Genomic DNA, 13,478 nt, shown 5'->3' with positions numbered 1-13,478 from the left:
CGTTTCGAGCTTGTCGATCTGCTACTTTTGAATTTGAATCCTGAAAAGTAACAGTTTAAAAGTAACTATTTCTCACCTAAAATGTTATCAGAAATAGTGAACACCTCGAGACAAGCCTCTACTACACAGAGGGTTGCAGCAAAACACACCCACCGGTTTTTCTCATATTTGATGTGGTCCAAAAATCACCTCAGAATGATTTACTTTTTATCATTTAGTAGTTCTATGTCCTCCCTTCTGTCAAAGTGCAACAGTGTTATCTTCCACCTGTAATGGAAGGGACATTGTCAGCAGTAAAACAGGCAACCGTGGAGAGAAATTTAAACAGTACCAGAATATCGATGCTGCCGACACAAAACGCTGTCCGTTCGGCAACATTGTTGTTGCTATTCACAGAAAATGCTGTCATTGGCCCCAGCTGTGTTTCCTCCTCACGATGTTTCCCAATATTGAAGTAATTATGGAAACATTCCACCGAGAGTCAAATCAGAGCAAATGAGACCTGTCATTTCCCTAATGAAAGAGACTGTTATTATTTCTTCATAACTTAGCATTTGGCTGACAATATAGGGTCTCTGACACGTTCCATTTACATTTCAATCAGCTGGGGGTGGGGGGGTGATAACACAAGGCCCTCATTCACGCACGAACGCACGCACACACACACACACACACACACACACACACACACACACACACACACACACACACACACACACACACACACACACACACACATACACACACACACACACGGTTTCAGGTGGTGTTTCAGCTCTCTCTCTTTCTCTGTCTCTACCTCTCTCTGTCTCTGTCTCTGTTTCTCTCTGTCTCTCTGTCTCCCACAGGTCTCTCTCTCTCTCTCTCTCTCACACGCAGCCTCTCTCACTCGCCCGCACGCCCTCCTCCTCTCGCCTTCCTTCGCTGGCAGCCGCACAACCAACCGAACCTCTCCCTCTCTTTTTTTTACATTATCATTTTTGGCACCAGTTTAATGAGACGCAGGTGAGAGAAGCGCAGCGGGGAAACTCAAACCTCATGCTCGGACTGTTGACGCAGTCGGGTGGAGAAAAAGAAAAAGGGAAGTGCCTCCCTAGATTGCATTGACCCCCGTGAGCGAAGAGAGCTAAGCATGGGTCTGCAGAGAAAAGCAGCTTGACAGGCAGGAGACAGGGCTGTGACTCGAACACAGGAACATTTAGGCTTATCTGGGTAAGAGGAGATTTGTTTTTGAGACTCTGATAACATGCGTTTGTAAGGAACATTTCAGTTTCCCTTATTATGTTTTTCTTCTTTTGTGCTGTCTCTCTCAGGCTTGTTATCCCATTAAAACCATATGGTAGACCGCACTGCGAAATCGTCAGTTTTGATTTATCCATTTGCAACTCTGGGATTGTACCTTTTGCGGGTCCATTTGCTCACTCTCAGAGTTATACAGTGTGATAGATTCCTTGGGACAGTGGTTCTCAAAGTGGGGTCTGGGGACCCCCCGGGGGTCCTTGAGCTGTTTCCAGGGGTTCCCCAGCTAAATGATTGGTAACTCTGAGAGTGTACAAATGGAACTAAATGGACCCTAACGGGTCAATTTCCATGAGTTATGGGGGTCTGTGGCCTAATGCAGGCGTAAACTGGGAGTCCTTAAAATTAAAAGGTTTGAGAACCACTGCCTTAGGTCCTATATATTTTCGGTGATTATTACAGTATTTTTCCTGCTGTTCTGGCCCACTTTATCGGGCTTGTGGTTTCATTAAAACCTCTAGTCTTTCTCAATTGAATAAAAGAGTTAACTGCTGCAAATGTGAGTTTGTGTTTTTAGTTGTCTTCAAACATTCATCAGGATTTGAAAACTAACAGCTGGTGCTTTGGTTTCCTATTAAAGTTCTGGTATTTCTTTTATATTTAGCGATAGGCCTACATTTCCAACGGTCTTATTCCGAAAACAGCCACATCCTGTAGTTAGTATGTAGCTCTTATGATGGCTTTAGTGGCCGCAGCCAGGATAGAGTGTCAACTATTCATGGAGTCATGCCTGTCCCACTGTCCAATTTGCAGTGTATTATTTTGTAGTATGACAGACATGCCTTGTGTGGGTGTTGAGATTTCTTGGTGGATGCACAGTTGCACACCAGGGAAAACAAACAAATATACATTCAGAAGACAAACAAACAACAAAACAAACTTGACAAGCACGTAACGCCTGACAAAATACGACCAGCTGTCAGTTTGCATTTGAAAATGTTGGACAGACAGACAGACAGACAGACAGACAGACAGACAGACAGACAGACAGACAGACAGACAGACAGGCTTGTGGTCGCAGCTAAAAAATGTAGGTACGTGCAGTGGTACTTGGGTGGGTGGGTCTTTCACACTTTCATGTCCAGTCCAGTTATCTTACACTTACACGCATCATAAATGATGCATGTGCATTTCTCATTAGAGCGCAACTTACCGTATGTTGTACGAGTCATCCAAGTTCAAGTACAGTGCACACACTCACGCACGCACGCGCACACACACACACACACACACACACACACACACACACACACACACACACACACACACACACACACACACACACACACACACACACACACACACACACACACACACTCTCTCTCTCTCTCTCTCTCTCTCTCTCTCTCTCTCTCTCTCTCTCTCTCTCTCTCTCTTATTCACACAAACATAGTGCATACGCAGACACACAGCATTTAGAAAGAAAGGCAGGCAGAAGGCAGCAAAAACTTGACTGATCGCCACACTCTTTGAGCCAGAATGAATCACGCTGGGAGCCGTGACCACTAAATCAAAGGACTGTTTGAACAGCTGCATTCCTTCACACCCCCTCATCCTCTCTCTCTTTCTGTCTCTCCTCTCTCTCTCCCTCTCCATCTCCCTCTCTCTCTCTCTCTCTCTCACTCTCTCTCGCTCCGTCTATCTGACTGTCTGTCCTTCCTCCTCTCTTTTGTCTGTCCTTGTCCATCTTCACTTCTCGCCGTCTTGCCCTTCAAAAATGTTGATTCTGATGACAATGATGATGACCCCCCCCCACACACACCCACACACACACACACACACACACACACACACACACACACACACACACACACACACACACACACACACACACACACACACACACACACACACACACACACACACACACACACACACACACACACTTCCCTTACCACACATTTTGAGGTAATACAGGAAGGTTTGAAGAATAACATGGTTTGCATTTAGTCCTCATCTCGCCTTTTTCCAAAGCTCTTTGCAATGACATTACGTGCACTTGCACGCACGCACGCACGCACACACACTCACATGTGCGAGAGCACACACACACACACACACACACACACACACACACACACACACACACACACACTCACATGTGCGAGAACGCGCACACACACACACACACACACACACACACACACACACACACACACACACACACACACACACACACACACACACACACACACACACACACACACACACACACATATCTGAGGCAGAGGCAGCCATGCAAAGCAGCAACCTGCTCGTCGAGAATTAGGTTCAGTGTCTTGTTAAAGGAAACTTCAAAAACATTTTGCCTCCTGAGCCACTCCCGCCCAGAGCTAGTCTATTTCATTTAATCGCATCACTTATGAGAGAAAGTACTGTGGTAATATGACTTACTGTATAACATCACATGTCACTTTTAATTGAAAGTAATCTATAAGTTCAAGTTGTGAGTTTGTCTGGACAAAAATGACCATATATAGACATGCCTCACGTGTAGCCCGTATTATGGCCAATATAGGGATTCCCGACATCAGCAGAAAGACTCGGGTTTGTGTGTCAGACCAGAGCTCGATCAGCAAGAGTGGGGGGTAAGAGAGCGAGGGAGATGAGAGAGGGAGGAAGGGACAAAAGAAAAGGGATAAAGAGGTAAGAGAGAGGGAAGAATAGAGTGCCAATGTCAGCGTGTTCAAGTACTGAAACCTGAACACGCTGATTGACGGTGCGAACAATGCTGTTCGAATAATGCTGTGCGAACCGCCACGTTTTGTGCACGTATTAAACTTAGAAAGTAACTTCCTCAATGTCGAGCACCATGGCCATATGCACAACCTGGACAATCTCTTCTATCAATGACTCTGAGCTGTTTTCTTTTGTACAAGAAGAGGTAATGACTTCGCACCGAATCAACGTAGATGTAGATAAGTCAACATGACATCTTCTGTTTGCCTTGGCTTTGGTTTCCCCCGCTGCAATCTGAGTTGTACATCCACAGAGGAGACTGACTGTGACGGTGTCTCCATTAAAAACCCATCTTCCGCTGCCAGATCAATGGCGTTCTGGTTACTCTGACCTTAAATAGACTGAGACGACTGGTCGGTCTGAGACGTTTTCTTTGTGATAAAAGATGGGGTTTTAATGTAGATAATGCCGTGCCTAGTCGCTCCCATGGATCTGAATAACTGAGATTAAAAAGCGGGAAACAAGAGCCAAGACCAACAGAGGATGTCATGTATAGACCCTCTCTCTGTACAGCTGTAGTTGTTATAGACGTCACACACGTTTTACTATTTCACTGCATGCAGCACTGTGAACGACTACCAGTGGTGGAAAAAGTACTCCATTTTCTTTACTCAAGTAAAAGTCTCAATACTGCCATGTAGAAATACTCTGTTACAAGTAAAAGTCCGGAATTCAGAATTGACTTGAGTAAAAGTACAAAAGTATTGGCGTCAAAATGTGCTTAAAGTACCAAAAGTAAAAGTACTCATTTGCAGAATGTTCCCTTTAACAAGTTTTCAAATGTGTAAATCTTTTGAAAATAGCAGACCTACAAGCTCACAATGCGTCGCATCGCGAAGTACAGAACATTTTACTTGACAAAATTGTACTTGAGTACATGTACTTAGCTACTTTACACCACTGACGACTACTATACTGTTGTTCCACCCTTATGAAGAACTGTTTAGAAAATTCACTCTTTTGCAGCTACAGCTTACTTTAAGTGAGCTACGTATTTTTCTAATGCAGCATATGAATTCAGTTTTACACTGCAAAATATTTGAAAGAACAGTCTGCATTAGCCAGTGTTATATCATTGCAGAATAGAGAGGTGACAAGTGCATGACAGATGACTTCTCTTAAACCATACATCTGTGTCACCGATGAGTCATTGCTGACAATGTGGTGATCTTTTCACCTTGATGTAATTGTTCTGCATCATGATACCCTAGACGTTGTGTATTATGTTACTTGACTGACTGAGCCACGGAATAGTCGTTCTATAAGCTCCGCTGGCATTGTCTTTCACAGGTGGCATTGCCACTTCTCCCCTTCCATCGACATCTGGAACAACACATTAGCCCTCATGCAGAAATAGACAGACAGACAGACAGACAGACAGACAGACAGACACTTTTGTCATGGCAAGCTGTGCAAATATGCTTCTCCAAGAATCAATAATGACAGCATTTCTCCTTTGTATTCACTTTAAAATATTTTAAACACTTTAAAAAATGTTCTTCTCGCATATGAAATTAAATTAATCAAATTATTGCTGTCTGTCAGTGTCACCGATGATGACCCATTATTGACACAGACGAGACATCATAGTCACAATGCACAGATATATGATCTATTGTGTCAATAAACTAAATTATTTCAGGCACATGAATCTCCAATCACTAGTCTTAGTCATATCCAGTACAAATGAGGAGAAATGTTTCTTTGTCTTCACAAAGTCACTTCAACACAGCTGTCTTCAGCACAACTTTGATTTAAAATCATATTCATATTTTTACAGCGGTGAACAGCAGGGCACAGACCCGCTGTCACACCCAGGAGCTGTTTTCTAACCCTTGGTCCCCGTGCAGGTTCACTGGGGAGGTTACAGGCTCAGTGCCGCAATCAAAAACACACCAAATGTCATCATTAATGGAGGGGAAAAATAGCTGTCATCCCCCTCAGCTCATCAGATATTTTTCCAGTTGGTCTGGAGATTTAGTTATACGCTTGGTTTTGTAAATATTTGAACTGATACCCCCATGCAACCACTGTATTATACCAATGAGGCCTGTGAATGTACTGCTGTGAATTAACGATCAGAAAAAAAAACTTTGATGTACAGTATGCTTTTCTTTGGTGGTATTGAGAGTTGTTACATGGAAAAATCGCTGTTTTGTTAAGAACACCAACGTAGTGATTAAAAAACAGCTCAGAATGCCGTCAAAATTACCCTGCGGTTTTATATTCTATTTTACCACCAGAGACTGTTATTACTAAATGCTGAGACATTTGATCATTTGGTCGATCATTAACTAACCCAAATTAAATGTACTGTTTGTAGTCTGTCTGACCAGATTGTTAGGGCATCACTTTCTCTTTCTGTGGTGTAACTTTTATCTTATTTCTTTCAGTGATGCACAGATTTCTTTTCACACTCAGGGAGCCACAACTCACTCAAGATGAGATAGATTGGCAGGGAGAGAGCTAAGCCATTACCCATTGTACAATTTCTGTATCTTTGTAGGCCTGTCTGTCTGTCTGTCTGTCTGTCTGTCTGTCTGTCTGTCTGTCTGTCTTTCTCTGCGTCTCTGCGAAGGGTACGCAGTGTTGCCAGATTCTGTGAGAGAAACAAGCAACCAGGTCTAGGAAAACCAGCCCAAAAGAAGCGACTATGGGCCACATGAGCACTTTAACATATACATCAGCTATTTGAAAATAGCAGATCTACAAGCTCACAACGCGTCGCGATACGACGCGTTGTGAGCTTGTAGATCGGCTATTTTCAAATAGAATCTTGCGGGGAAATTAGAATAAGCAGATTTACCTGTACCTGAGGGTACGCATGCCGATCCGCTCAGTGCGGCGCAGGTGCAGCCCCCGACATCTAAGGGCATCACAGACCCGGTGCCCAGTGATCAAAAGTGCCTTTTGATCAAGGGCACTGGCAGGAGTATCAAATCATATCATATGATGTGACAGTCATATCACGCTGTCTAACAAAATATTGCACACCACAGTGTACACATTTTACTATCTCTGATGTATGTCAACACATTCAGATCACTGGTTCTCATTATGATCTAGTTACCATTACATGATCTCCAGGGGCTTCATAACCCCCCGACAGACAGATCTTTTTCCCACTGTCTACAATACAATGGCTTGGAAAGAAATGTATTCCAGAGTTTGGATTCTGAACTCTGATGCTACACATGTGTATCCAAACTTGTTCGTCAGCCCATTCGCTTCCTTGTAGTTGTGTCTCTCATCTCTCATGCATAAATTGAAAGAGAGAGAGACAGACAGACAGACAGACAGACAGACAGACAGACAGACAAAGACAATTGTGCAATGTGTAGTGTGATACTGTAGCTTAGCTCTGATGGGTACTCAAACCTGTCATTGTTCCCATGCAGTGGGTGGTTTAATAACATAATGGTTGAGAATATGTTTCATAATGAGAAGCCTTAAAGAATATCTTAAAGAATATCTAAGAAACAAAGAAAAAGAAAACTAAGAAACATTGTCAAAACTGGAATTGCATTACCTCAAAATATTTATTTACAGACATTTTGAGATTATTATATCCTGGTAAAGAAATTGTTTTGCAAAGAAAATACCTCTCGAGCAAACTTTACAAAGAATATTAATCATATTCTGACATCCTGACAAATCTGACAAAACGATTTATGTTAATCATACACCCAGCATTACGAGCAAGGGTAATAATAAATAGGACAATAACATATAATTGAGGTTAGGGTTAGCCATAAGCCTGAATCAAACCCACAACATCCGAGGTACATGGTATGTGTGTTTCCCTGCAAAGGCACTGGAACACGCTGGTTTCCTGTAATAGCTTTCGTGCATGCTGGGCAGACTTTCACCCTTTTACTTTGATGCTGTGACTAATGTTTCTGTCACAACCACTTCTAACGCAGTTGCCATGTAGTCATGCCTTTTCTGGTCAGTGTGTCGCTCCATATTAATGTCATGTTTGTTTTTGAAACCCGACTCTAAAGATGTTTATGAGAATGATAAAATCGGCTGTGTCGTGAGCAGCAGAAACAGCTATCCTGTGGTCCCTGATCCCCTCTCACACTGCAAGGTTTGCATGTAAAACTTATCGAAATACGACATCTAGAAAGGTTGGTGTGTACTAGTCGTTTCCAGCCCTCTGCACTGTTACCTTCAATTCAATTTGATTCGATTCAATTCAATTCAATTCAATTGTATTGCCAAATAACAAGTTGTCCCAAGACACTTTACATATAGAGCAGAGACCAGACATTGTCCAAGGGTTTTTGTGACAATGGCAATGAAAAACTCCTCTTCTCTCAACCAAATCATTGTATTATTGTTAGGGAGTTTTACATGGGTTACTATAAATACTTGAAAAAGACAGAAAGGGTCGAAACGTCGTATCTGCTGTTTGTTTAATAAATCTTGGAGCATAAAGTGAGTTGCAAGCCCCATTTTTGTTACTATAAAATGCACACATATACCGTAAAAAAGGTGACCTTCCCAATACTTTTGTAATGACAAAGTAGGTGACTTTATTTCATTAGTTAACAGTATTATTCAACATTTAAATAACAGGACATAATGAGTGTAAATGAAGAGAATGACTTTATTCAAACTAGTAGTAGCAGCAGTAATGGTATCCCTTCAAAGGTGTAACTTTCCCAACTGTGGATGTCACTCACTCATGCAGGATTCCTGACTTGGCTTCATGTGGTGGACTTCTGATGAATGCTGAGCCTGACACACACACACACACACACACACACACACACACACACACACACACGCACACGCACATGCACACGCACACGCACACACACACACACACACACACACACACACACACACACACACACACACACACACACACACACACACACACACACACACACACACACACAGAGAGCCAGGTATAATCAGTGCCAGTTCTTTTCAATAAGGGTGTAATGAGCTGTGGGGGAAGTGGACCATGGTCCATATGACTGACCATGTGTTAATGGACTGAGTCATATGAACTGAAACCACTGCCTCCTGGAGGACTTATATGGTTGTCTTTCTGATTCTCCTCTCTCTCCTCTCCTCTCCTCCCCCCTCCTCTGTCCGTCTGTCTCTCTGCCTGACCATACATCAAATGACTGATTCATCTGTCCGGCACACAACTTACTGGAATTCACGTCTGATGTGGTCTGTCTTTGGGCGTAAAAAGAACCATGAGGGACTTATAAGAGGATTTTCTAGTGCTGAAATAACATGATATTCACATTACACACATTCTAATACTATATGTGCAGACATACAATTAAACAAAAACGTTTGCATATTATTACTTGCAGGTGCTTGCAATCAGCAGTCAAGTCTTGTAACCAAGTCGCACAGCCACATCGTTCTATAACCTTATGTTCACAATTAACAACGGTTTACACATCAGAGATAGACTGAGAGTTGTTGTTGGGGTATTTGTCAAGTACAGTACATGTTTGCACATATACCTGAAATAAATCGTCTGCGTTTACCCTTCACTATTTGGCACAGTCGGCACAATTTTGAACAGCACCTGGGCAGCAGTTAGAAATTGAAGTGTCTTGCTCAGGGACACTTCGGCACGAAGCCTGTAGTTGCCGAAGATCAGATGGCCTCTCTACCTCCTCAGCCACGGCTGCCAGAGAGTGTGAAAGATATACTTTGGTCCTTATTATAAATGTAAGTGGTAGAGACAGTCAGAGAGAGAGAGAGAGAGAGAGAGGGAGAGGGGGGGGGGGTGCAGAGAGAGAGAAAGAGACACACACACACACACACACACACACACACACACACACACACACACACACACACACACACACACACACATAATATGGGTGTGGGTTATTCATCAGGATCAGAAAATCCTACCTACCAGTTTTCCAAATTGAAACATATGTTGTAATTTCCATATTGTAAAATCCTTTTGAAGAATTCACAGAGGTAGAATCAAATGTTTGCTGAAATGCACTCCCTCAGAAGATCACAATTTTGTTTGATCTTCACAAACTGAGCCCCTTTGTAGTGGAAATGTGCAGATGTAGCATTAATGTTTACCGTGATCCAACACATCCCACAGATTTTTTATTAAATAATACTCTAATTTGGAGAGTAGTGTGGTTCTCAGACATTTTCATGTCAAGGATCCCCAAATTGTTGTTTGCAGACCCCCATCTGAAAAGATTATGTGTTAGGGACAGCAGATTTGTGTTTCTAAATTATTCCACAAATTTCAATATAGCCAGTCTACAAGCACAGAGCTCGTTGCACCATGGCGCGCTGTGAGATTGTAGATCAGCTGTTTTCGAATAGCTGAAGTATATAATATAGGGTTGGTTAAACTGATTATGATGCTATATTAACACATTTAGCTGGGGACCCCCTTGAACCCCCCCAAGGAACCCTTGGGTTCCACAGACCCCAATTTGAGATCCACAGGAATAGAGCAGGGCATTCTTTATTTTCAGTTTGATGAAGTGATTAAGAGTAAAATAAAATAAATACATTGGATTAGTTTCTGGAGCACCTACCCAGCACATGAAGAATAATGTACAATTAGAAAAGAATGGGAAAAAAAATCAAAATGTAACAAAACTAGAAAAATGTGCTCCTCGGAAAACAGGTCTCAACCAGGGCAGGTAGGTTATTGTGGGCCTGCAATGTTTCACGGCAATCGGACGCTGGGTGCATGATTCGAGGCATTTTGTTCAAAATGGGCCTCTCCTGCAAACTTTGGAAGCCAATCAAAATCTGAGAGATACGTCTTAAAATTAGTGTGTACCAATGTGCATGACGTTTGGACAAAATCTGTAGGAGAATTATAAAATAATAGCTTTAGCAAAAATCGGCCTCCTGATGGCGCTATAACAGGTCGATGTGAGAATTTTGGGGCAGTGGTTTTTACTTGGCCTCTGAGGAGTATGAGTGCACAGTTCCATGCCGATCGGTCCAACAGTGCCGGAGATTAGCTGCTCACACACTGACTGACACGCGGACGGACGGACAGGGGCGAAAACATATCTCGGCCACTCCATTGGCCTGGCGGAGACTACAAAACCAGAGGTGTTGGGATTTCCTCAAGAGCAGCGTAAAAAAAAAGGGAAATACTCCTGTTTGGAATTGAATTATCTTTAAAGTAATCACCCCCACATGTTGCCATCTCATCCAGCTTTGAAGGCACACAGTGAAATCCTCTGTACAAATGGAACCGACGGGTCCATTTCATTCCATTTGAGCTGAGCACTCTTCTGAGTTAGAATCACACTAGATTTTACTGTGCAGGAGGCATTCCACATGTGCTAACCAGCTCATACAACTTGAGCCAATGGATTTAAAACTTTATTTGTGCCAAAGACACACAGGAAATAGCAGATCTACAAGCTCACAAAGATTTGACACATTGTGAGCTTGTAGATCTGCAAAAAAAAAAACTAAAAACAAAACATAATTTGACATTCACAAAATAGGGTATATAATAGAATTTGGCTCTGTATTGGGAAATGAGGGTGCACAAAGTATCGTTATAAAAACAAATTCATAACCTTTGGTATATATTGCAATAACAGGTTGTCACACAATCCCAAGGCACACCTGGACTTGTCTCACGGCACACTGTTTGAGAACCACTGTCCTGAAGTAACATGTGGTGGAGTGATGCAGTGGTGGAAAAAGTACTCAAATGTTTACTTAATTAAAAGTATCACTACTGCAATGTAGAAATACTCTGTTATAGTAAAAGTCCGGAATTAAAAAGGTACTTGAGTAAAAGTACAAAAGTATTGGTATCAAGTACTCATTATGCCGAATTTTTCAAATGTATAAAATGAATAAACATCTATTGAAAATAGACAAAGTTTAAACAGGGCTGACGTGGTTAATGTATGTTTTATAATAATAATCAAAATCTACAAAGTAACTAGTAGCTAAAGTTTTCAAATAATTGTAGTGGAGTAAAAGTGCAATATTTGTTTCTGAGATGTAGTGGAGTAGAAGTAAAAGTATTGAAAATGTGAAATACTCCAGGAAAGTAAAAAGTGCCTCACAATTGTACTTAAGTACAGTACTTGAGTAAATGTACTCGGTTACTTTCCACCACTGGAGTGATGTACCAGTCATCCCCTTCGGAGACTTCCTGCCCCTTTGCCCCACATCTAGTTTGACCGATAAGCTAAAATAATGGTGGTTTTGGGTTGCGGCTATAAAGCACAATGAATGATAAGCAGCAGTGGTTTACAATGCCCTTACCCCTGACATGTGTGATGTTACAGGGAGCTCAGCAGGATGATGTATGGTGGATAAGTATTTATATTGAATGGCCTGGGTTAAGCTAAGTGGGGGGATAATGGAAATAAAGAACAGGTGTGTACGTGCGTGTGTGCGTGCGCATGTGTCTTGTGTGTGTATTTGTGGGCTTGTGGGTCCTCTACAAATCACACCGATGCTCAACCTTTTCAGACATTAAAGAAAGGCAGCTGCAGGTGTTCATTTTGCAAACGAAACACACGTGCACCCACCCACCCACGCACACGCACACGCACACGCACACACACACACACACACACACACACACACACACACACACACACACACACACACACACACACACACACACACACACACACACACACACACACACACACACACACACACACACGAAATCTCTCTCATATATCCATCTCTGTCATACTCTTAGACAAAATGTGCACACATTTTCTCTCATGCACACACACACACCTCTCTGTTTCCATCTACACTATCTACTGTATCTAGCCGTCTGTCAATTTCTCTTTGTGTTTTTGGAAGATCTATTATTTGATTAACACATTGCTGTATGAATAGTGTTACCAGTATGACCACAATGCATAGCATTTAGTGTGCCATGATGTTTTTCTAGAGGCTGAGTTGGTGTGTACTGATGGAGATTGGATGCAGATTTTTATTTTATCTTTCTTTGAATGCTTTGTCTTTATTTGCACAAATAAAAGTAGGCGACATGCAATTCCCATTCCCATAAGCTTTCTGTTCAGGACCCAGACCTCCCCGTGGGACCCAGTACTGATAAAGTGAATTAAATATTGTATGTTATCTTGCCAGTCCCACCAGGGGGTTCCCTATAGCTGAGGTTCTTACATTGTTTTCAATAGGAACCAAATAAAAGAATGGCTTTTACGATTTGGATCTACATGACATCAACATATTTTAGGAAAGACTCCAGAGTGTGACCAAGCCAGCCGTTCAGAACCAGGCTATTAAAACAGTGGGGCAGGTCGGCCAGAACCGAAGTCTTTGGATCATTGGCTGTTGGAGAGAGATCACTGGAACGCCTCACAACTGTATCTGCAGCTCCATCTGTGGCTGCGTTTGTGCAGGAACTGGAAACCTTTTCCTGTCCTGATCTGATCTTCCATTGTGCTTGT

The sequence above is a fragment of the Gymnoscopelus microlampas genome (genome assembly GCF_963454915.1).
Source record: "Gymnoscopelus microlampas genome assembly, chromosome: 21".
In the NCBI taxonomy this organism is placed as follows: Eukaryota; Metazoa; Chordata; class Actinopteri; order Myctophiformes; family Myctophidae; genus Gymnoscopelus; species Gymnoscopelus microlampas.
This window is presented reverse-complemented; position numbering follows the sequence as displayed.